Source organism: Haemaphysalis longicornis, unplaced genomic scaffold, assembly GCF_048455015.1.
Source record: "Haemaphysalis longicornis isolate Haplotype H1 unplaced genomic scaffold, Haemaphysalis longicornis Haplotype H1 scaffold_3, whole genome shotgun sequence".
Classification (NCBI taxonomy): Eukaryota; Metazoa; Arthropoda; class Arachnida; order Ixodida; family Ixodidae; genus Haemaphysalis; species Haemaphysalis longicornis.
In genome coordinates this window covers 226,627,742-226,653,301 of record NW_027526335.1, presented here as the reverse complement: position 1 = coordinate 226,653,301, position 25,560 = coordinate 226,627,742, and the positions used below count along the sequence as shown (strand labels likewise).

General features: G+C 52.4%; 1 pseudogene; it reads right to left on the bottom strand.

The window, feature by feature from the left end:
* Positions 1–8,593: 8,593 nt before the first annotated feature.
* Positions 8,594–9,718, bottom strand: LOC144175743 (uncharacterized; annotated as a pseudogene).
* Between the last annotated feature and the right edge of the window lie 15,842 nt (positions 9,719–25,560).

Here is a 25,560-nt window from a genome sequence, read left to right as displayed (position 1 = left end):
GGAGTGCGGCACCACCAAAGCCCAAATTCCATCCCCCACCACGCACTGGGCTCCACCGGTAGCGTCCCCCAGGCCAGTGTTTTCCAGGAAGAGCCCCGCTCACGTTGACACTGAATATACGCCCCCCCCCCCCAAAGTCTGGCCCGTTCTGCCAACTTCGCACAGTTCGCGCAACGGCCTCCGATGCGCACCGCTCGCATGAACACCAGGGCCGTGGACGGCCGAAATCCGACACCTTCAAAACAAGCCCATAACTCTCGACCCTGGCTGCGCGCGAAAGCCAATGACAGTCTTCAAAGGGCACTCCCGCGACCGACCTAGCCGCCGCTTTTCGGCATTCGCTCTTTCTTCAAGACTGCGCCCGAGTAAAAAAAACAGAAGAGAAGTAAACTAGCCCTGCTCACTGCTAAACTGGATAAAAAAAGAAAAGAAACGTACAAAGCACTTCGTCCCGCATGCGCAGACTAAGGGGGTTCCTGTACCAAATAAATAACGTCAAAGCACTGGAAAAAGAAAACACTACATCGTGCACCGACAACACACACACACATAAAAAAAGAAAACAACCCTAACGCTTTCAACGAGGCTAACACACGAACCATACCCAACCCAGAAAATAAGCAAACAAAATAGGTTCATGCTACATCACGCGGTACAACGCTCAAAATACCTAGCGGAACGCTTCCCCAGTCGAAAAACACAACAGAAAAATACGACAGAATGATCCTGTGAGGGAATGGGACATCCTGTAGTCTGTAGTAAATCCTGTCCTGTATTCTGTAGTAAATCCTGTTCTGTATTCTGTAGTAAATCCTGTCCTGTAGTCTGTAGTTAATCCTGTCCTGTAGTCTGTCGTAAATCCTGTCCTGTAGTCTGTAGTAAATCCTGCCCTGTAGTCTAGTAAATCCTGTTCTGTAGTCTGTAGTAAATCCTGTTCTGTAGTAAATCCTGTCATGTCTGTCTTCGTAGTAAATCCTGTCATGTCTCCAATTTCAACTAGTTTGGCATAAGAAATTTACTTCCCGTGATGTTTTTTCTATTAATTACCTGAAGTATGCAGGATATGCATAACAATTTCAATAAAAATATGACCAACAAACATAAGCATTTGGGGTCATTCTTGCCTTTCTGGTACAAGCTTGAAATTGTTTTCAGTGAATAACTGATTTCAGAAAGCTGTACCAAACGGCATTTAAGCAATGCAACTAGTGGTACATTCATGCATGCAATACAAAAGTTTGATGTTACGCAGACTGCACATGCCTGATCACAGTCCGAAACAAAAAGCAGTTTGCGGTGCTTATCCATTTTATTTTCCTCTTTTTACAACACTGTTCCTGGGCACTACCGGGGCTTCACTTTTTGTCATGGAGAGGCTTTTACTGCCCTCTTATGTTGCTGTTACACCAAACAAATTATTTTTATTTCATTGCCAAATATAAAAACAAAATGTGGCGCGTTATTTGTATGCTCCATGATCGTGCTGACTTGGAAACGGTCAGAACTATAATTTCTTTTAGTACAAAACAGCTTTCATCCGCACGTCATGCGAAACTGCGCCTGCTGCAAATTCTCGGGAACCTGGACGCTGGTACACGCCGGACACGGAAACTCGTGGATCCAGCAGCCGCTGGAACGTAACGCTGGAACACGCCCGAGACCACGCCGTCTCTAGCGAATAGCGTGGCCGATGCTCGCGCTCTGCCTTTTTTTTAATAGCCGTGTAATTGCAAACCCGCGTAGCTGTTAACAAGAAATACAGAAGTTATTCCTTCAGGGAAACCTCAGTAGCGCTACAAAATTTAGCCAGACTCATTTGGGCACTTTTCAGCTGATTTGGCCGTGCTTCGGAAGCAGGGCCAAATCGCGTCCCTTCATCGCGTTCCGTCAATGACGATCAACCTGTTCATAAAAGCAAATTTATTCTCCCCGATAGAAAAAAATATTAAACGAGCATCGACAATAACCGTTCGATCCTTATTCGTTCCTTATATTAGTTAGGGCCATTAAAACACAAGTGAACAAATATTTCTTTTACACTGCAAAACGTGAGAGAACGTGAGAAAATTAAAATGGAAAGTCAATCTTTAGCTGGAATGCTTGCCTTTGTGAACCTTGTTCCGTTGCATTCGCACAGCAAGGCGTGGAAGGGTATCCTGTGGCGAAAAGCGCACGTCTCTGTGGTGCTGCACTATCTTGAAGAGTACGCACACACGATACCTGCCGAAGTCACGCAGGGATCGTTGCAAGTTCAGTCGATTGTCGAAGCACATCACATGTATTCCAAATCGCGCTGCCTGCGAGATTCGTTGCATTCACTCACATTAAAGTGCCAATTATCCCAAGCACCCCGGTTAGTCGTCGCTGGAGGAGTCCTCACATCGAGATGCTTGAAATCCGGACCACTGATCTTGCTTTTACCACAGCTTCCGAAGCTTCAAATGTTGCTGCTGACACTCCGCGGAGACATAAGATGCACGTTTTTACAAAAAAGTTAAGCCTAACTTCAACTAGGCAAAGCGCCGATGTGAAATGTGAACGAGCCACTGGGCCACGCAGCCACCGCAAATTTTGACCGGGAGACGAAAAGCAGGAAGGAACAAAGCAGGAGGGAACAAAGGAAGGGTAAGGAGGGAACCGGCCGATCACGAGAAGTTGTTTCGCGACCCCTCCTGACCCCTCTCGATTCTTCGTATTGTGGTCTCCCCGTCCCGCGAGTTCTGTCGCGCCGCGACATGCCTTCAGTGGTGACGATGCTTCCCCGAACTTCTTCCAGAGGACCGGGCTAGAGGGAAGGCGCGCGTTTTCTTTCTTTCTACATTTATTTTTTTTAACACATCTCGGCAATGCAGCGAGTTCACTGGCGCCGTTTCTTTTTTTTTTTTTCACACAGGTAGCGGCAACTGGTTCGCTGTTTTTAAAATCTTATTTTAACTATTTCGCTTGATTGGACACATCTTTCGCGTTAAAATAAACAAATTGCTCGTTAAAAAAACAAAACAAAACAACAGCACGCAGATTGAAACAATGGGGCTCTCAAAGACACCCAGAAATACATGTCAGAATGTGCACTGCAATTATTACACCACGTCTTCAAAAAGCACATCTTGCTTGTTTTTTATGCGTCCGTTTTGCCGAGGGGCTACCCCTGTTGCCTGATTCTTTTATCAAACATTGTCCACAGTACAATATATGCAATTGCAATTCACTCGAAGAACCCGAGGAATTTCCGAAGTTCTCTATGTATCCCTTTTTTTTATTATGACGCTTAGATGCTCCAACATTAGTGTGATTTGTGCTAAGTTGCGTTGTTAATTGCAAATTTGTAGCGAAGGTTTTTTCCAACACGGCCGGAATGCTAATGGCCGCAATGCAACAAACGTTCATTACAACGGACGCTTGCAATGCAATTGAACGAGATGACCGTCACTCGCACGCAGCATTGTTTCCGTGCACCGCACGCTAAAAAAGTGGGATTTTGCTGCACCGCACGGGTCGCAAACACCAAGTTTCGGAGCATCTGCGTCGATCGCGGCGCTGGAATACAACCAGTCCACCCCTTAACCGGCGCGCGGCATTCCCGTGTACAGCCAAGCAGCGGCACCATACCATCCCGTACTATCCCGTTCGTGCTATCCTCTTCGCATTGGCTAAAGCCCTGTCCCCAAAGGCAATGTCCCCATGTTATTCGATGCTCTCCAGCAACCTGCCCGCGTTGCTGTCGTTCAGCGCGGCGTTTTCCTATGTATTCCGTTCTTTCCGGGCTATTCCATCGCTCTCCTAATGCTGGAAAACGCGGGGTTTTCCGACAGGGTAAGCAAAAAATTTTGTAGCAATACTGAACGGTCTGCCATGTGACACTTTCGCAATGGATCTAAACTTCTCTTTCACACTATAAAAATCTGCAGGGACTACAAAATGATCTGTCGCATGGCAGATAATAATGGTAATTACGGAATGCCGAATGTAGTGGCTGAAGGACAGTCTGTGGGCCAACAGAAGTTTGTGTAGTGCCTACAGGGTGTTGCACAAAAACTGTAGTACAACAGAAATGTCTCATGCGACAGAAATTTTGTAGTTCTATTACAAAGGTTTTTGTAGTGGGGACTGCAGAATGTCGGTCGCATGATAGATATGTCTGTTGTACTACATAAATTTCTGTCGTACGACAGACATTCTGTCATCATTCTGCAGAGATTCCTGTCTCACAACAGACCATCCTGCATTCCCAACAGAAATTCCTGTTGTGCGACAGAAATGCCTGTCGTACGGCAGATTTTCTGTAGTTGTACTACAGAAATTTCTGTCGCACGACAGGCCACCCTGTAGTCCCAACAGAAATTCCTGTCGTGCGACAGAAATGCCTGTCGCACGACAAATTTTCTGTAGTTGTACTACAGAACTTCCTGTCGCACGACAGACCATCCTGTAGTCCCAACAGAAATCCCTGTCGTGCGACAGAAATTTCTGTCGTGCGACAGAAATTTCTGTTGTGCGACAGAAATTCCTGTTGTGTTTTTCGACTGGGTCATCACCCTGTGCATTAAACTAGTGCTCTAAACAATAACAAAACAAATTAGGACAAGATACCTTATGTGCAGTCATCAACGCCCAAATGGGGACACACTAATACAAACAGTGCCACGTAACATGCACACTCTTACAAACCGAGTAAAAAGAGAAACATGCGCTTACAGCTTTGCTGGAGGGGAGTGACAACTGACCACACAGATTGGGCTGGGGCGGCCGCGCTGACTGAGACTGAGAGAAGTGAAGTCAGCACGGGGGGCGAAAGCGCCTGCCGTTTAGTGTGCTATGATCACTGAGGTGACCTCTTCCTGAGATTGTAGCGATGAGCCGGCCGAGAGCAGCCTGGATCAGCGGGGATGCCTCGTCGTCACCGCGCAGAACCGGTGGGCTCTTGCACCAAATAGTCAGTCCGAGAAACGTAGGCTTTCAAATCGGCGACATGGGCAAAGCTGGTTTTCCCCGAAGGGGACTGTTTCAGCACGTACGAGAGCCGAGACAACACTTTCTCGACTATGTACGGACCAAGCCACTTAGGCGCTAGGGCAGCCGAAAAGCCCTTACTGGCGTCGCTAAGAGCGTGGTTGCGCTTCAGGACAAGATCGCCTACCTGGAATGGCAGGTGCCTGTGTTTGCGATCATAGTGAGCCTTTTGCTTGGCTCTGGCTGTCGCCAAACGTTTCCTCGCTGACTTTACAGCACGACTTAGTCGCTCCTGAAGCTTCGACGCGTAGGCGGAAATGTCCGCAGGCGTCATCTATCCTTCGAGTTGGCTGCTAACGACGTTCGTCAACGGGCACGCCAGCTCCCTTCCGAAATTGAGAAAGGCAGGAGAGAAACCAGTCGAACGATTCTCTGCTGTTCTGATAGCAAACGCGAACTCGTTCAAGTGGTCTGCCCAATCCTTTTGTCTCTCGGCGAAGGCCGCGATCATTGGCTTAAGCGTTCTCTTGAATCGCTCAGTCAAATTGGACTGGGGGTGGTAGGGTGAAGTAGTGCGGTGCTCAATTCCCAGGGAGCGGCACGTTGCTCCGAACATTCGAGTGGTGAAATAGGACGCGTTGTCCGTGATCAGCCTATCGGGATAGCCGAACCGACTAAAGACCTCTAGGAGTTTCCCTAGTACCGCTCTCGCTGTCACCCTCCGAAGAGGGAACAGTTCGACCCATTTCGAAAAATGGTCGACGACTACCACCAGGTAAGTGTAGCCCTGCTTGCTTCTTGGCAAAGGTCCCATCAAGTCGCAAGTGGCTACCTGCCACGGACGCACACTGTCAATTGGTTTCATCATTCCAGGCGGCTTTCCTCCGCGCGCCTTCACCGTTTGACAAACATGGCAGGATCGGCAATAGCGAAAAATGTCCCGCTTCATGCCCGGCCAGGTCACGGAGCGACTCAGTTTCCCAAAAACTTTGGAGCCACTTAAATGACCGGCCATTGGTTCGTCGTGAGCGTAACGCAGCAGCGCGCACCTCAGACGTTTGGGGATTACCACCTTGAATGGGTCAATTGCCTCATCATCGGTGGCTACGTACTTCAGCACGAGTCCTTCGTCATCCAGCAGATATGAGTCCCCCGGGGCATCGGCGACACACGCCGACTTCAGCCCCTCCGCGCCCGCAACAGGACATGTTGCGTCTCGGCGCGCGCCCGCAGCACCAGAAGCTGCTTCTCGGCGCTCTGTCTCCCTGAGACCGTCGCAAATCCGGCGACAAAACGGGTCATTCTGCTGGGCGGCTAATAGCTCTTGGCGGCTGAATGCGACTGCCGTGCACGCGGCATCGCTTCCCCTTGCTCACACAGCCATCGCCCACCCGCTTTCCGGCGGCTCGGAGTCTGCGACAAGCGCCTCTCCCTCTCTGGCCTGCGGGGTGCCCGAGTCGGCACGAGTATTCTCAACTCTGGGCTCTCTCTCTCCATTCGACGGCTGCGTGACTGTTTCGCCTCCTTCGCGGCCGCTCGCTGTGGCGTCGCCGGCTGAAGTCACACCTGGACAGTGAATCTCGGTGGACAACGGGGCAGGAGATAGCGCGTCAGCTACCACGTTGGTGTTCCCCTTTCGGTACTGCACTGAGAAATTGTAGTGCTGTGTCAGGAGAGCCCAGCGCGCCAGCCTACCGGCAGGCTCCCTGAGCCGCATTAGCCAGCTGAGCGCACTGTGATCCGTCTGCACGACGAATTTCGTCCTATCAAGATAGGCATCGAACTTCCGAAGTGCAAACACGATGGCGAGGCATTCTCTTTCCGTCACGGAATAGTTCCTTTCAGCAGGAAGCAGGGAGCGGCTAGCAAAAGCCAGTGGCCTCAGCACGCCATCGTATTCCTGTAGGAGGACAGCCCCCAGTCGCAGATCGCTGGCGTCTGTACAACGAACTTTCTGGTCAGGTCGGGGAGCCTAAGCTGCGCTGTCTCTGCAATGGCGTTAGACAGGTGACGAAACGCTTGTTCGTGTTCGGGCTCCCATCGCCACGCGACAGATTTCGACAACAACTTTGTCAGGGGTGCCTGCACGCGGGCACAGGACGGAATGAACGACCGGTAGAAATTGGCCATCCCCAAGAAGTGGCGGAGGCCGCGCACGTCCTTCGGCTTCGGGAATTCAAGGATTGCTCTGAGCTTCTCCCGATCACGCTCGATGGAGCTTCCGCCGAGCGTAAACCCCAGCAGTGAGACTCGGGTCTGCGCAATCTGGGCCTTCGCGGGGTTCAACGTCATACCCGCGGCCCGCACCCTCTCGAGCACGTCGGCGACATGGCGCAGGTGCTCCTCGAAGGTTCGTGAATAAATCACGATGTCGTCCAGGTAGCACATGGCGTGTGACCATTTGGCTTCCCCTAGGACGCGGTCCATGAGCCTCTGAAACGTCGCAGGACCATTGCAAAGGCCAAAAGGCATGCGAGTGAACTCAAATAGTCTTCTGTGGCACGTGAAAGCCGTTTTGCTCTGATCACTCTCATCCATCCGAACCTGTAGGTACCCCTTTGAAGCATCCAGCGTGGTAAAATACCTCGCGCCTCCCAGGTTTCCTACTATGTAGCTGATCGTAGGGAGTGGATAGGCATCCTTTCTAGTCAGTGCGTTCAGGCGGCGGTAATCGACGCAGAGTAGGTAGGTGCCGTCTTTCTTCAGCACCAGCACAATTGGAGAAGCCCAGGCGCTGCGAGAGCGGCGAATTACGCCATCCTCTAACATCTCGTCCAGCAGCTTATCGGTCACCTGCCTTTTGGACAGACTGATGAGCCTTGGGTTGCATTTCAGAGGAAGCGCGTCTCCAGTTTCGATCCTGTGAGTCATCAGGTCGGTGCAGCCAGGTCTCTCGGTAAAAATCTCGTCATACCGATTTAGCAGTCTCGTTAGACGGACCTGCTGCGAGTGATCCAAGTCAACCGCATTGGCAATGAGCGGATGCGGTGCTCCGTGCGTACCCGTCCGATCCCGCTGGGGACAGGAAAATGCTGATCTTTCAGCGCGGGGAATTTCCTCAGAGCGCTCAACGCCGCGCGCATCCGGTGCCTTCGCTTCAGTAGCAGGCGCGGGCGCCCGCGGGCTAATGAATGGCTTCAGCGGCGAGAATGCTGCTTCGCGATAGCCGCCATTTATAATGTCAACGGTAATTCCAGTTTTCAGGCGAAAATCTCGACCGAGAATCACGGGCACACTGAGCCCTGGGAGGTGAATGAAACGAGTGCGTCTCACCCGGTCTCCCCATCTGACCGTCAACCTCGCAGCGCCAGCCGAATGCGCCACGCCTTTCGCCAGGTTGAACGTCGTTCGGCAGTCCCTCAAATGCACCGAATGCTCTCGCAGGTGGGACAAAACCTCCTCACTGAACAACGATGCGCTGGCACCCGTGTCCAAGAGAGCCGCAAACTCGCGGCCAGCGATTCTGACCGGAATAAACGGCGCGTTTCGGCCGGTTAAAAGGCCTGCACGGCACGCAGAGGGAGCGAGCGGGGTTTCGGTCGTCTGTGTGATCACAAACGACCGCCGTCGGCGTTTCCCGCCAGAGATGCCTCCACAGGGCACTCTCTGACCATGTGCCCAACCGCTCTGCAGTGGAAACATCTCACTCCTCCTCGCGCTTGGTTGCGAGCAGCACCTCCCTCCCTGGGACGCCATGGAACCAGGCCTGAGGGTGGCTCACTGCGCGCATTTCTCCCCGCTCCGACACCTTCGGGCACACTGCGTCCGGGCAAACTAGGCTGGGAGAACGGTGCAGCATTGGATGGGCTCCTGGGCGGGACAAGGCCTGTGGGCCCGTTGTTGCGCGTTCCACGTCCGCAAGGCCCGCAATTGCCTGCTCTCTGCTGGGCCGGCACAGCGGAGGCTGCGCGCCTTGCGTAGGTGTAGGGGTCCAGGGCGCGTTCCCTCAGTCCCCATCCCTCATTTGACCCGCTCGACAAACGCGCCGCTGAGGGGTCTACGGTTTCGTGCCTCCGGGGCAACGGCAGCGGCCCGTTCCACGCGCACCTTGGCTCGAGCGACTCACTCGCCGGAGGCGGCGGACGGTAGGCGCACGCGGCTAGAATATCGTCTTGGATGCGCTTCGCCTCGACAGCCAGTTCCTCGAGATCGCGGAAACGACCGCCACGCAGGTAATCCGAAAAGGTTGGATGTGCCTGCCGGATTACGCGTTCAACGCGATCCTCGTTCGAGGCATGGGGCTCAGCGATAGCAAACAACTCATCCATAGCTCGTACAAACGCCTGAAAAGATTCCTCGGGAGCCTGCGTCCGGAGCTCCAGCTCTCGCCGCATCCTACGCTCGTAGTCAGCTGGCAGGAATTCACGCAGGAATGCCGCGCGGAATTCCCCAAGATTCGCTGCACGGTAGCCACTGAGCCGGTACCACCTAGCCGCCGTTTCCGTCAATGTTACTGGAACAATGCGTGTGAGGATTTCCTCATCGTCCAGCCCCATAGCCTGCTGGTAGTGCGCCAGCGAATCGAGGAAATCTCTGGCGCTGGTCAGATCGCCATAGCCGCGGTATATTGGTGCGGTCAGCTTGATAGCCGGGCAAATGGGCTTGCGGGCAGTAGGAGTGCCTCAACCGCGCCAGACAGGGACTGGACCATTTGGGCGGCGTTTTGCAGCAAATGCTGCGCACTCAATGTATTCCACGGTGCTTCGGCAGCTCGTTCGAGCGATGGGGTTGTGGCCCCAAGTTCAATGAGAGGAGCAGTCTCCGAAAAGAGGCCGTTGCCGGAATGAAGCTGGCAACCGTTCAGGCTCGTCTGCTGTCGTTCAAAACCCGCGGGGGCGGCTGCAGCGCCTGCATCACTTGCGCCAAATTCGGCGAGCGTAGACAGCACGGGCTCTGGCTGCGCGCAACTAGGCGGGAGCCCCACTCCGGATGGTGGTGGGGCAGCGAAACTCGTGGCTGCACAGCGGGGGTGCCCGCAAGGAGCAGGGACAGACCACAGTGCGGGGCTGTTCGTGTTCGCAACCAACGGGCAAAAATCTCTCACAGTAGAAGCCTCCGGTTCAGGCTGCCCTGCGTAAGCTCCGTAAGGAGCAATAAACGAGCCTAAGGGCATCTTGCTATCTCTACCCACAGGGGCCGGCGAAAGCAGAAATCTCGCGTACACCGCTCCGGGTGGCGGCTGTGGCCTTTCTCCCGGAATACGGGTACTGCCACTCCAGGTGTGGCGTGGTCGCGCCGCTGCACTCCCCCGTGGGTCTGCGATAATGAGGGGTGCACGCACACTCGCGTACGGAGGGGCAGTCGCCTCGTCCCCGTAGCAGCTACCGCTAGCGGATAAGCAATAAGACTGATTCCGGTTGCGTACTCAGCTTAATTAGCGGCCAAAGGCTAATGAGCCAATGGCCCCACGTTGGGCGCCAGTTTGTTGTCTCTACATCACAATATGCACCACCCTAGCATTGCATAAGGCATGCACTCATGCACATTGCGAGGAGCCACCGTGGGTTCGGGCTATTTGAGAACGCTCACGGAACTGAGACGCCGTCGCGCCAGCTCAACACCGCCTCTGTTGGGCAGGTGGAGTAGGGGGCGACAAAAGAATAACCCCAGTGTAGTACATCAGAAGGCGTTTATTCGCGCCAACCCCTTCTGTTACATTTCAACATCCCCGTGGGTGAAAAGGGGCGATGGGTGATCTGGCGCCACGCGCAAGTGTGCGCGTCCTCGGCGCGCTGAACCGGTGGGCTCAGCAATAAGGGCAAAATCTGGGGTGCTGGCCGATGGGCTCGCAATAGAAAGACACTGTCCTTCCGTTCCCAGGCGCGTACCGCACGGCGCGATCGTCGAGTGTCAGGTACGGCTAATATGTGAGTGAACGGACTGAGGATCAACCGAAGGCATGGGCCGGCAGCCGGAAGGGCTAGCGGGCTTAGAACCGGCGCAAAAGAGCTGCGACCGGGCGGTGAGGAAATAGTTACGCACCTTCGGCTGTCCTCCTGAGCGTCTCGCCGAACGGGCCCCCGCGCAGGGCGCGCGTTCGCGTCCCGGCGAGGGTGGTGTTCGGGAATCGTTCAAATGGGCCAATGAGGTGAGGTTAGCTCCAACACCAGGGCGGAGCCCCCGCTGCGTGACAGTGTTTTATCGCCGCAACGGTTGCAGGCGTTTTAGAAGACGGCTCGGCTCTACACAGTGGCGCCAAGACGAGCCGGCAACTGGAAGGAGAGAGGGGGAAAAGAGCCGCGCAATGACAGAAACCTAGCGATCGCGCAATGGCTCGAGCGCCAGGATCCCCACAGGGTTTAATACTGAAGCATTTGTATTATAGTTCTGACTTTTTTATTGTTATTGAATTTTGCATTATTAATCGTTTGAAGCTTATAGTTTGTAGTTATTTGGGTTTACAGTTTGAAAATTCGTGTTTCATTTTGTTCTTTAGCCTTCTTTTTATTGTGCTCATACAACACTTGTGCTCTGTAATCCCCCTATGTAATACCCCGTCCCGGGGGCCTTCAAGGGCATTGTGAATAAATATATAGTTGTGGGCTTGGCAGCTATGACGCTTTAGTCCGCTTACCTATTCATCTCAACAATGTAACAATGTTCCTCGTAACCTTCGTTTTCCTGCTGCTGTCTGGCGTGGCAATCACTCAGTTGAATCCGCCGACTATGCACCTTCCTACGTTGGAATGGCGAATCAGGCACTGGTTCACCTGCGCATGCAACCGCTCCGACGCTGTTTCGAGCGCAGTGCCAGGCCACCCCTTCACCACGTCTCTTTGGACAGCCCCAAGGAAGTCGCATTACAACTCCGAGCACCTATATACCGCGAACGACCACCGAATGCGCCTTGCGGGCTTCGCAGCTGTGACACAACACTGCTTACCGATTCATTTGAACAATGCAAGTACAGCAGCCTGTGCGGCAGAAAGTCAAGCAATTATTATCCAGTGCAGCTGCCATGCCCACAGTTCGGTGTCGAGTGGTTTGTTTCGCTGTTCACTCTGCACTACTGTTCTCATCCTACGACATAGAAACTAATGGTCAAATCCCCGCAGAACTTGGAAACCATAGTGCTGGGCAAAACAAATTGATATTAAAAATTGAAGAGCTACAGAAGCAGCTGATAACAACCAACAAAACATTGTCGCAGCAAGGGCGCATGACTGAGCTAGCATGCCATTAGCTGATTATTTTTCGCCTACAAGCTGCATACCGTTGCAATTCAAGCCAACTCTGCCGCAACCACCCATCTAGTTGCTGCGCTTGAAAAGAGGCTGGAGCGTTGCAAGCTGGGGTAGTTGGAAATACATTCTTAGATAAAACCAGCGCGAACTCAGACGAAGACGAAGGAAGTGTACTACAAGTGTTCCAGCGGCTGTCCTTGTGGTACACTTCCTTCGTGTTCGTCTGAGTTCGCGCTGGTTTTATCCAAGAAAAAAGGTTGGATGATGAGGAAAGTCGGTCACGCGGCATTCACTAATTCTTCTATAACCCCCCAGATCCGAACGAAAACAAATAATTCAATACTGCATAATATTAACCACTGCCACTGCCCCTGACTGTCCAACTCAACTCTCGCCTCTGTCCCCAGCAGCTGAATGTCGTGCAAAGAATTCGCACGGACAAAAAATTGGCCGCGTATCTGCTCCTTTCGTTGCAAATGTCGTCAAAAGACGATAGTCTTTATGGACTTGTGCCAAGTAAATGCCTCCCTTTGCTTTACCGCTCACCTCTCAAGTGGTTCCTCTTGCATCGCGCTCCTCCCAAGCTAAAGACGCCAAAGGTTTGCTTAAATCATTTTAAATTTCCCGCGTTCCACTGCTCCAAACCGGGTGTCTCGATGCCAACGCGGCCTTACGGCGAAGACGCGCGTGAATCGAGGCGCCCTACTTCAACGTTTATAGAACCGCGTTTCCCTACTCCACGTGCGTTGCAAGCAGAACATGGAACCTATCTAGTGGAACCTTTCGTAACTGTTGCTGGTTGATTTCTTAAAATGGCGCCAGAAGCTATAGTGGCACGGGCGACACCAGGTGACGGCGGAGTGAATTTTTTGTCTGCAGTTGATGAAGTATATGATTTCGCAAAAGTCAAGCATAGTTATCTTCGTGATGTTCTTTTCCCCGGGGCTTCTCCTCCAAGCCGCAGTAGCGCTGAGGATCTGACCCCGGGTATCCTCAACCGACAAACTCAGCCTCCGATACAAAAACTGTACATTTATTTACAGCCCGGCGGGCGACTAAAAACAGTACTCGCGCGGAGCCCAAACACGACGGGCCGAGCTCTCCTGCGCCCGGGCCGCGTCTATCCGTCTTCATCTGCCCCTCGTCTTGCCGCTGGGGGCCGGGGTAGGGGGAAAATCGAGTCCTTCGTGGGGGTCCAACCTCATGTGGTGGCCATTAGTGCATCCGGTGTGAGCAGGGGCGACCTTCTTTGGAATGCACGGCGTTTCAAGGTGTCGCGCGACACGTGCGTTTCATTTGTATGCTGCTTGTCCCAGGGCCCACGCCAGTTCGTGCGTCGAAGAGCCCGACACCTCCACCACCACTGTGAAACATACCTCCAGGAATGTTTCACACACGAAACACACACCACACACACTTTTGGCACGTGCACCATCGTTCCTTCAGTTGACGACACAACAAAAGCGCGGCCAGTGCCCCTTGACCCTGGCTGCAAATCACCATGACAAAGTAGCCACAACCTCATCTAGCTCATTCAGAGCGGCCCATTATCCATTCAGAGGGGCCCATTATCAGGGGCCCCTCTCCTTCTCGATTCCTCTCTCGGGAAGGGAGCACTGCTGGCTCGTCACCATGCGCTGCAGTTACGCTGCACGGCGGTGAAGCTGCTGACGCTTTCTCCCCTTTTTGTCCGAACACCCCAGTTCAGACAATCCTGAGCTCAAAGCGCCGTGCTCCACTACGCGCTGTTCGTCAGCGTAATCAGCAGACGGCTGCTTAGCGGTCACATTAACGCGGCCATGGAATGCCGGAGAGGCTACCTCTTCAGTCACTGCAGTTCTACCTGCAACTGCCTGGGGCTGCATTACATGAGCGGCCGTACCCTGATTTGCACTTCCCTTTCTCAATTCGCTGGCGCTTCCAATGGCAATCACATTTTCAGGGCTCGACATTCGGAGACCTCCAGCAACACCAGATGCAGTGTGCGCGACACCAACTGCATCCGATTCCCCGCGCGATTCCCGTGCTGCTGCATCCTGCAAGGCAACTGGCCGCTCGGCCACGCTCTGGGAATGTTCTCCGTCTCTGAACGCGGCGACAACGGGCTCACGTTCAACTGAAGCCAGTCTCAGCCCCTTTAGTACTGCTGCTTTAAGAACTGCGTAGTTCTTCCGCTGCTCCCCCGAGAGTCCAGCTAGGCACCCTCTAGCCTTCACACACAAGTAGGGAAGAATTACTCTTGCTCGCCATTTTGGTGGAACATCGTAGGAGTCCAGCTTGGCCTCGGCACCAGCGAACCAATCTAGCACAAGCGCTTCCTGGGAGGGCATATCTACGAGCACCCTTTCAGCATGCTCATGCAATCTAATTTCCCATCCATCTCGCTGCAACCTTGTGCTCGCTGCCCGATCGGTGAGGCGGTGGCGTTGTTATCGCTTCTCAAACGCTCACTCCTTAGGCGCTCAGCTGCTAACTCCGCCTCAGCGATCTTCAATTTCGCCTGCAGTAGGGCCATCTCGTCAGCGAAAGACATGGCTGACCTAATTCTGACGCTGGCTGCCTCGTCAGCCCTTACAGTCAGCTCCATCTCACCATGCCTAGCTAACCGCCCCCCATTATCTCAGGGCTACTCATGCAGCACCCCCTACATGTCATGGTGAGCCACGCACCCAAGATCAAGTGAGGCACTGACCTGCATAGTTCGGTGCTTGTGGTGATGGGCTGGATTCGTCGAGGTGGCGATCCGTATCCACTCAGCGCCGGCCGCGTTCTCCTTCTCAGGGCTGCAGGGGTGATCCGGCTCCTTCCGATGAGGCGTCCGCACGCGGCACTAGAAGTCACCGTCTTCTGCCGTGGCCAGCTCGCTCATTGCTCCAGCCGTCCTCGTTCAGCAGGCTGCTGCTCTCCGTGGAGAAGTCCGTTGAGCGCCGGTCGAGCGCTTCTCCACCAGGCTGACGAGCTCGCTGCTCCTGCCGATCCCGTTCAGCAGACCGCCATTTCTCCGCTTGCTCCGTCCGTCGAGGGCCCTTCTCGCCCGCCGGCTGGCTGAGTCGTCGCTGTTGAAAATCCTGTCGACTGCGCCAGTTATCTTCGTGATGTTCTTTTCCCCGGGGCTTCTCCTCCAAGCCGCAGTAGCGCTGAGGATCTGACGCCGGGTATCCTCAACCGACAAACTCAGCCCCCGATACAAAAACTGTACATTTATTTACAGCCCGGCGGGCGACTAAAAATAGTACTCGCGCGGAGCCCAAAGACGATGGGCCGAGCTCTCCTGCGCCCGGGCGGCGTCTCTCCGTCTTTATCTGCCCCTCGTCTTGCCGCTGGGGGCCGGTGGAGGGGGAAAATCGAGTCCTTCGTGGGGGTCCAACGTAATGTGGTGGCCATTAGCGCATCCGGTGTGAGCAGGGGCGACCTTCTTTGGAATGCGCGGCGTTTCAAGGCGCCGCGCGACACGGGCGTTTCATTTGTGTGCTGCTCGTCCCAGGGCCCGCGCCAGTTCGTGCGTCGAAGCGCCCGACAAGCATTTTTGATTTTTTATAAAGGAACACTGCAGAAATCACTTCTGTATTAATTTGTTGTTTTATATTTGCGTAATGTCTTGTCCTTCTTCAACAATGTTGACAAGTATGAACATTACACCGTACTTAGACGGGTAGATTTAGCTGTGACTATATAAGACTATTGCGCAGGCATTGTTTTACTTTGGCCGAGTGGCTGAATCGAGTCACAGACAGACAGACGGACAGACAGACATACACACATACAGACAGACCAAAATTTCTGGGTTTAAGTAGCCCAAGAAAGACTATCGTCTTTAAAACAAGCGCCGGTTAAAGAAGACGACGAAAAGAAACTGCTAAGCAGACGACACGTGAGATGCTCCGCCACAATGATTGACCCATGCTACGGCGCCGAGCACTCGCGGCCACAGCACGAGCTCGGGCCGGCCACAAGCCAATCAGAAGCGGCCAGCGACAGCGGCCGGCGGGCAGAGGCGAGCTAGAGGAGAACACCGAGAGAGAACAGAGACTGTGGCGGTCGGGCGACCGCAGCCGTGCCCCAAGAGGTCGTCCACAGGCGCAACCTCCAAGGCATCTCTTCCGCAAATAAGTCGTCCCGCTGGCCATCGGTGAACGACAGCGGTGCTTCCAGAGAGCTGCGTTCCCCACGGTGGTGACGGGAGCTCGGAGCGCGCTGTAGTACCGCGGCCACTACACACAGCCTGGACATTTCAAGGCTACTTCGACCGGTGTCGGCAACCACCACGTTCTGCGTCCTAGTCCTCCGTTCCGTGATTGTGACTTTTAAAGACGATAGTCTTTCTTGGGCTACTTAAACCCAGAAATTTTGGTCTGTCTGTATGTCTGTCTGTCTTTCTGTCCGTCTGTCTGCCTGTGACTCGATTCAGCCACCCGGCCAAAGCAAAACAATGCCTGCGCAATAGTCTTATATAGTCAAAGCTAAAAATACCCGTCTATGTCCGGTGTAATGCTCATACATACTTGTCAACATTGGTGAAGAAGAAGACATTACGCAAATATGAGACAACAAATCAATACAGAAGGGATATTTGCAGTGTTCCTTTATAAAAAATCAAACATGCTTGACTTTTGCGAAATTAAATACTTCATCAACTGCAAAAAAAGAATTCACTCCGCCGTCGCCTGCTGCCGCCCGCGCCACTAAAGCTTCTGGCGCCATTTTAAGACATCAACCGGCAACAGTTACGCAAGGTTCCACTAGATAGGTTTCACGTTCTGCTTGCAGCGCACGTGGAGTAGGGAAACGCGGTTCTCTAAACGTTGAAGTAGGGCGCCTCGATGAACGCTCGTCTTCACCGTACGGCTGCGTTCGCATCGAGACACCCGGTTTGGTTCAGTGGAACGCGGGAAATTTAAAATGATTTAAGCAAACATTTGGCGTATTTACCTTGGGAGGAGCGCGCCGCAAGAGGAACAACATGAGAGGTGAGCGGGAAAGCGAAGGGGGGCATTTACTTCGCAAAAACGGATAAAGACTATCGTCTTTTGATGGCATTTGCAACGAAAGGAGCAGATACACGGCCAATTTTTCGCCTGTTTAAACTCTTTGCCGTTTTAGATGCAGAGCATCTGATTCATTCGCCTTGTCCCTCCGGCGTCGTCGGCGTTGTCCGCCCCTCCCCTATTCTCCTCGCCGCACCAGCTGCGCTCTCCGCCGCTCACTCCCTCTCCTCTCCGATAGCGAACACTCTCTCGCGAGGGGCCTTGGATTGGATTGGATTGGCTTGGCTTGGATTGGATTTGGATTGGATTAAAGTGGATTGTGTTGGATTGTGTTGCGTCATAGCCGCGGCACGTTGCGTCATAGCCGCGGCTGACGCGCTTTGGCCGGCGCATGTGCAGTATTCTCTCTTCCGCGGTTTCCTCTCCTTCGGGCGCGCTGCGCATATAACCGGTGTGCCGTTCTCCGGCGAAGCAACATCCGCGCTTGGTTCAAACACATAGAGTCCACGCCGCTTTACAAGTACGCCAACGTCGTCATCGACTGGGACCGGCTTACGCAGTCCCCTCAACGTTATGTGCGCTAGCGCTATAAAACGCGGTCCCTTCGCCGCTGCGCCTATGCGTCGCATCTACACAGGGGTTCCCGCGAGGGGAGGTGGGATTTTTTTGTATACCGCGTTCGCAGCCCCTATTGTTTAGTTTGCCTCTCGTCATTGTGCTCATTTTTTGGGTGTTTTGGGTTATATAAGTTTATTCTTCGAGTTATTAACGCCGCCCGAACCTCACAACGAAGAGCGCCTGTCCAAGGCGGCAGTCAAGCCAGTGATAACTCTATAGCTCCAGTGTTAACACATATTGTTAACATTCTTTCCCGGAGGGTTTTCCTCCAAAATGCAAATAGCTGAAGTTATTGCAATTCATAAGAAAGGCGATCCTAATAACCTTGGGAACTACAGACATGTTTCTATTTTACCAGTGTTTTCTAAAGGATTAGAAAAAAAATTATTCATGCTCACCTCCCATCATTTGCAGATAAAACAAACTTAATAAAAGAGGCACAATACGGCTTCCACCCTCATCTCTCCACACAAATGGCTCTCCTTCACCAAAAAGAATATATACTAAAAGGTATAGAAAGCAAAAAAATTGTGTGTCCATCCGATAGATGCATTCCTTTCGTGCGAACCGCTCCGCGCCTACCTCCGATGTCTGATGAGGCATGAACGCCACCCATTGTCTATTCTTCACACCACATGCTCCAGAAGCAGTTTTACTGCACCAGTTTCGCGTCACCAACGCATAATTCCTTCTGGTTACGCCCCAATAGTGGCTTCACAGAATCCTGTGTGGTTATTGTCATCCCGGACACAAACGACAATGACGAAGTGAAGTGGTGCTTCGCTCAGTGCTCTGCTCTCCGTGCTATTTTTGTAGTTTCAACAGCGATTGCATTAACCCGACAAGAAAGTTCTCGTCACCGGATATGCTGACCGCGGGCGCCCCGAGGCAGGCAGGTCCGCCACGTGGGTCGCCTGTAGGCGTGCCACACGGGACCGGACCTGCTGGGTTTGGCCTACTGGCGGCACCCGTGGCCCCAGCTGGATACTCCCTGTAGCTGCCAGCAGGCTTGTCGCCACCTGCGCTGCCTGTGTCGCCTCACGTCATGCCTCCGGTAACTACCCCTGGTGCGGTGAGCGTTTCGCCCACGGCTGATCTCCCAACGCGCTACTCCCCCAGTTATAGGTAGGCGCACCGACTGTAGCTCACGTGTTGCAGACACAGCCCAAGGGTGTTTGGGGTGACGTTACCCAAGAAGATCCTATGACTGACTCTGAGTCAATCTGCTCTGACACTTCTGGAACCATTATTTATTCATACGCTGAAGGCGAAGCAATGGAAACTGACGGGGATGGTAAATTTCAGCTCGTAAAAGGCAAGCGACGTCAACTAAGGTCGAAAGCTTCTCTGTCAACCGCGGACAACAACACTCGAGTAAACGTGCCGAAACACGGCCTTACTGTGATTCTAAAACCCAACGACCCCGCTAAGATCATCACGCTTCAGTCCACTATCTCTGAAGGCCTCCTTTGAACTCGTAGCTCCTGATGGCGTGTTGCAGCTGCGGCCGAACTATAGGTTGAGTCTCCTGGCGGTCGACACGAGAAATGTTGACGCTACAGCATGCTTGTTGAAAATCACCAGTATTATGGGCATCCCTGTTGACGCATATGAGCCGCGTCCGGACGACTGCGCCGCTGGGGTCATCAGAGGGGTGCCAGTTGGGATTTCCGACGCTGACCTAAAAGAAAACCTACTTCAGAGAACGCCTGTGAAAACTGTGCGTCGTCTGGGAAAGACATCGCAGGCGATACTCATCGTCTTTAACACCGACAGAAAGCCTGAGCATGTGATCCTTGGCTATACCCGGTACCCAGTGTACGACTACACTGAAAAACAAAACAATGTACTCGATACCAGTGGTTCGGGCAGATCGCTGGAACATGCAACCGGAAAGTCCGCTGCGCTCGCTGTGGAAGTGATCACGATCGTGCTGATTTCAAGGCTGAAGAACTTCGATGCCCCAACTGTCGACAGACGCATGAGGCTGCTTATGCCTCTCGTCCGACTCTCCGTCAAGAGAAGAACATATACTGGTACAAAAACCTAAACAACCTTGATTAAAAAGCGGAAAAAGCGGCTGTCGTTCTTAGCAAAAGTTCCACGCACCATGGCACCAGCAAGGACCAGGTGAAGAAAGAGGATCAAACACCCAAGATGGCTACAGTTGATGACTTCTCCGACTTTCCGTCGCTTCCACCTCAGCTACCGGAGAACAGTGGGGCCGCAATCACATCATCTGCCTCTAGCTCAGATCCTGCTTCGTCGGCCTCAACACCACCACGAATGGCGTGGAGAGGTCCTCGCCGAGCCCAAGGGAGCCAGCAGCAACAGCTGCCCTCTCATACCTCAAGCTCTTCTGGGCAAGTGCTGCTTGACGCTGTGCAGTTGTTTCTGGCTCATTTCACGTCTCCCGTGGTCCGTGCGATCATAACATTACTCGATGTCGTTGCTCCTCTCATGCAACACTGGCATTGAGAACCGGCACGACAATACGGCTACAAAATATCCGGAATCAGGCGGCCATACTTCAGTAAAATGCCTGTGCACTTCACCCACGATTATCTGACGTCCTGCAATTCGTCAGCAAGCACCGTTTCCCTATAATCGCCATATCGGAATCTAACCTGCGCTACAGGGTTAGAATCTCTGGCTATTCGCTCATGGAATCCACAACCGACGTGAACCGAAGCAGGGTCCTACTAGAAATTCGCAATGACCTCACATTTGTTGTCCACAGTGTACCCCAAGACTCTTCTAATGAGTACGTCGCGGCTACAGTGCAACACAAGGCCGTAAAATTCACAATCATCTATGGCTACATACCTCCTCGAGCGCGCTTTGACATCAAGCGCTTCCATTCAATCCTTGCCAACACGCCACCACCTCATGTGCTTATGGGTGACTTCAACGCGCCTCACCCGGCTTGGGGCAGCCGAAGCACATCATCTCGGGGAAACCGTTTTCTAAACGTCGCTACCAACGCTGGATTGCACGTCTTAAACACTGGCAGCGCCACATTTGTCCGTGGAAAAACATCGAGTGCCTTGAATGTGACAATGCTATCTACATCCGTCGTGGTTTGCTGACGTAGAAAGCGTTGGAAGCAGTATTGCAGAATGGGCATCCCCATTCCATTCCGATTCCATTCCGAGGAGTCGGAACTTGTCGTGATTCTATTCCTTTCAATTCCTCGGAATGACAAAAGTTAGCCCATTCCCACTCCTGGAATGGACGGGAAGTGCAATTCCATTCCTTTAATTCCTCAACTTAAAATTGCCTCAGGTGTTCAATCGAGTTACCGAGGAACGCACCATGAATCTGTCGTTATCATACGCGTTGAAAACTGCAAAAGTACGCGGAATTTGTCACTTGTCACCTAAGTTGGGAGGTGGTAGTAGGTTGGTTACATATCTCGTGAGCGCAACTACGCAATGCAAAAAATTACCGCGCCTTCCTAACGAAAGTATAGAGAAGCCCGAAAGCTAAAAGTGCGTGCCACTTTCGCTGAAAAGTGCGTCTAAACCGATCTTCAAACATTCGAACACCGAAACCGCAAGCGAAGAACGAACCAATTAGGTGATTTTTCCCGCACTAAGTATAAACGCAACTATACGGGCGATCTAATGTACACCGACACGTGGTTTATGAGATAACGGTATACTATTGTGCTCCTTCAAAATCGACGCATGTGTAATCCTATTTAGAACCATTCTTTTTTTATGACTTTCAAGCAAGCGTTTTAACACAATGAAAGCCCCGTTTCAGGGAGAGAGAAAGAAAGGTGAAGAGAGATTTAATTTGCGGTCCCCGGTTGTACGCTTGCGCCATGTGTGCAGAGATCTTATCGGTCGAGATCAATAAAAATTGGCACTCTCACACTGCATAATAAGTAGCAGGATCCCACTACTTATTATAGCATTTGCATGTTAGCATCTTTTAACGGCTTCTTCTTGCGCGACGCTTTATGAAGCAGCTATTACATTATTGTCTGCTTTTTTTGTTTTGTTGCGTAGTCTGTGGCGTGATATCTAGCTGTATGCTTTGCGTACCGTCATACCAGCGGAATTAGTAGGCTGTGGATAACTCGGAGGCATGTCGCGCGGAGCTCGCTCACATGTAAACGCATTCGAAGTGCTTGCCTGAATGATTTCAAATGAATTGACAGCATTGAGCACTAATGCGATAGATGGGAGGGCAGCGGCAGGAAACAGCTTTACAGTTTTTGCATTCACCGTAGAGAAGTCGCCACCGCCTCTACGTTGACCTCCATTTCTCTTGATCATTGCCCTGGCCTTACCTCAGCACAATCTGTTCAATACAGCACATTATTTATGACCCCCTCATTTAGAGTCACAGAACCATGTCGTGACGGGAGCCATGGCAAAATAAAGAAGTAAGGACAGGCAGTTTGGTTCCCATGAACGCGTAACCAATATGCACGAGGACCTGATCGAAATTATGAAATGAAACCTTTTTACCTGTATAGTGGCGGTGCTCCAACTTTCAAGCCGAGGACTAAGGCTTAAGTAATCAGGTATGTTTATATTCAGGGTCACAGGCCACGTGCATAGAAGCAAAGTAACGAAACCACGAACAAGTTTGGGACAACTGGAGGAGAGGGCCGCACACTCGGATGGAAGCAAAGCACTGTGTCGCACTGCTGAGAGATGTCAAAACACTCGTAAACAAGGGCGCTAATGGAGTCACAACTGTTAGAAACAAGCGCCTTTCGGCAGCTGTGTGTTGTGCATTGTCGTACATAATAACTAGGGTAATTGTGCCTACCGTAGCCGCCGTAGCAGAGCGTGCAAGTAGAAAGCTCAGTAACATATTCGAAGCTCGCTTCTTACGGTTATGGCGGGTGCCGTGCACACAGGGCTCTCACCCGCTATTTTCGTTTTGTTGCCTTGGTTTTAATTTACTGGAGCCCGGGGGCCCTGCTGAAACACACGGACAGATGGTCTACAGGTTGGCGGCGTATTCCCATGAGATGCCTGCAGGTGGGCTTACAAGCTACAAGGCGCGCCGGGTACGGAGGGTTGGAGGAGAATGCCAAGAAGACTCGTTGGTTCATGTTTCATGAGCAAGCGCTCTATATTGTTAGCTTCAAGATTTCGCAGCATCCACTTGCGGTGACAAACACCGCGGCTTCGGGTGCGGGCCATTCGTATCACCCCCGTCCGTGCTTGTCGATGCTATTCCCCGCCTGCTGGCCTGGTCACACAGCGCCTGCCACTGAGAGAGACACGAATCTGTCATCAGCGCCGCGGACAGTTGTACAGAGAAAGGTATGCCTCAAAAAGCCTGTCAAAGCACGACGAGTCGACCTAACGGCGCCACCGGCCAGACGCGCATGCGCCGCTCGAAGTTCACTTTCACACGCAGTGCGGCAGGCTGTGCGTATTCAGTTACTCGAGATGTCGGGTATGCGTTCTCATTTTTTGTCACCGGTGATTCCTTTGAGATATACCGACGCAGTCGTCGCAAGGGACTAAGTAGCCGAAAGGTACCAGCAATGGGGACGCCGTCGTCTAAAAATCCCCAATCCATTCCCATTCCACTCCGGGCAAAAGGCGCATAATTTCATTCCCATTCCATCCCTCCAAGCATTCTCCTCATTCCATTCCCATTCCATTCTGGCATCTCGAAAAAGGTGGAATGAATCCGGAATCATTCCAATTCACGAGTGGTAACTCCGCAACACTGGTTGGAAGGGACCATTTGCCCACATATACAATCATCAAGGTAATTTGTGGACGTCCACAAAAACTCAGGGTGCACGGCACAAATTGGCAGAAGTTCAGAGATTTTTTGGAGGACAGCAGTGCCACTCTTAACACGCACGAGAAGTTTGCTAACGCTGTTTCGAGCGCGAGGGCTGCGTCTGAAAGACACCGTTTGCTCCCCCAGGAGGCATCAGCAGTAGACATCGAGTACGAGCGGCTTCGTGCAATTCGCAGGACAGCAGAGCGGCGACCACGAAAACGGCGTCTCCGGTTGATATTGCGGCGTCTCCGCAAGCTCGGATCCCTACACTCGGCCGCTAGGCTTAGCCCAGCAGCATCTGATCTCCTTGAGAGCAAGCCCGGCCCTGCCATGGCAGACGGGCTGGACCAGATATCACTGACCGAAACAACACAGCTGCCAGGAGCGTCTGCTGCAGCTGATGTTGCTGCTGGAACCTCTGCCGACTTTTCTTCACTGATGGAGGTAACCCCAGACCCGTCCACGAAGCGATCTGCAGCCGAGTCGCATCATAGCCGCCTTTATTTGCTGTGCCCGCACAGGCAGTTCACCGAGCCCATCCGGCCGCCTCCCACATCCTCCTCTCTTTTTGCCTCTGCTGTCCGCGGGGGGCGCTCGCATCCCAGAATCGAGTCGGCGCAGTCAGCCGCGGCGACGAATCTCCAGGAAACTTTTGTTCAAGTGTCGCCAACGTTTGCAACACCCCTAATTTACGACGAAAACGATACGTAGTACTTTCAGCAAGTATAATATGCACCTGTTGCTTCATTGTGTTGCGTGAACAGATGACACGCGGCAATAATTGAGCGCATGTAAACAAACAACTTCGTTTGAACCCCGTGTTTGCAGTGCCGTTTTCATGCGTGGCTATCATTTTTCGCGCCTCTTTCTCGGGACACTTTTCCTCGCACCTATCAGCGCATCGCGCTAAATAATAAAGAATGTTAATTTACGGTTTCTCTCGTTTCTGTTTGTGCAGAGGCCCACGTACACAAGTCTTCGTGGTTCAGCCGGTCAACATTGTTGTGATGACCCGCGTCAGGTGCGATGGCTTACTGTTGCGTGCCTGGCTGTGAGACCTCAAGCAAAAAGAACGACGCAAGAATTTCATTCCAGGAAATTCCAAGCGACGAAGAGTTGAGGCAGAAGTGGATAAAAGTCATTTCACGAGACAATTGGACGCCGAACACCACTTCCTGCAACTCAACTGTGTGCAGTCGTCATTTCGCTGCTTCTGATTTCAAGGAAGGATGTGAAACACGAAGACTAATAAAAGGTGTGGTACCTAGCGTATCCGAAGAATATCCTTGCTACTTGCAGCCTTCGACAAAAGCTCCGAGAAGGGACGCGGCAATCAGAAAAAGAGCCAGTGTATCAGAATATCCCACAGCAACGAAAAGGCGAGCCGGCTCGCGCGTTGTAGGAAGTCCGATTGCTCTCCGTGGAATGGTGGTGATATCCCTACAAATGGCGACAGGCGCGATATTTCGCTGCCGGCTAGCAGTAGCACGTGTGAGGACGGCATCCCTGCTACAAGGCAACAAAGCGATCGAGCTGTACAAGTATCGGTACCTACGTTTGTGCCTGCCGTCGAGCGAATGAAGTGGCGACGGAAATAGCGTGACCTCAAGGCACAGATTAGCCATCTGAGAGAGACTGTAGACAAATATAAGCAAGAACTTGAAAAGCTCAAAGAAGGTTGCTACGTTCCTGCCTTTCTTCATATTCGCGAAAAGGCAAACGAAACGGACGTACAATCTTGTTGGAGCAAATGGAACATTTTCAGAAGATAAAGCCTACTTGGTCGGATTTCACAGTACGCCACGCAGTTATACTGCCAAATCTCTCAACGCGAGCGTACTAGCATATGTGACCGAAGGCATACTTCGCCTTCAATGTCGAAGCACGTTGGAATGTTTCATGGGGTCATCACGTGCACAAGTAGGAGTGACGGACCTAGTGAAGCACAGGCTACTTGCAGTGCTGAATTCCCACACTACTTCCCAGAGTAGAACGTGTTCGCTGATCATTGATGAAACGAGAGTGATAGCAGCGGCTTCTCTAGGTAAAGCAGA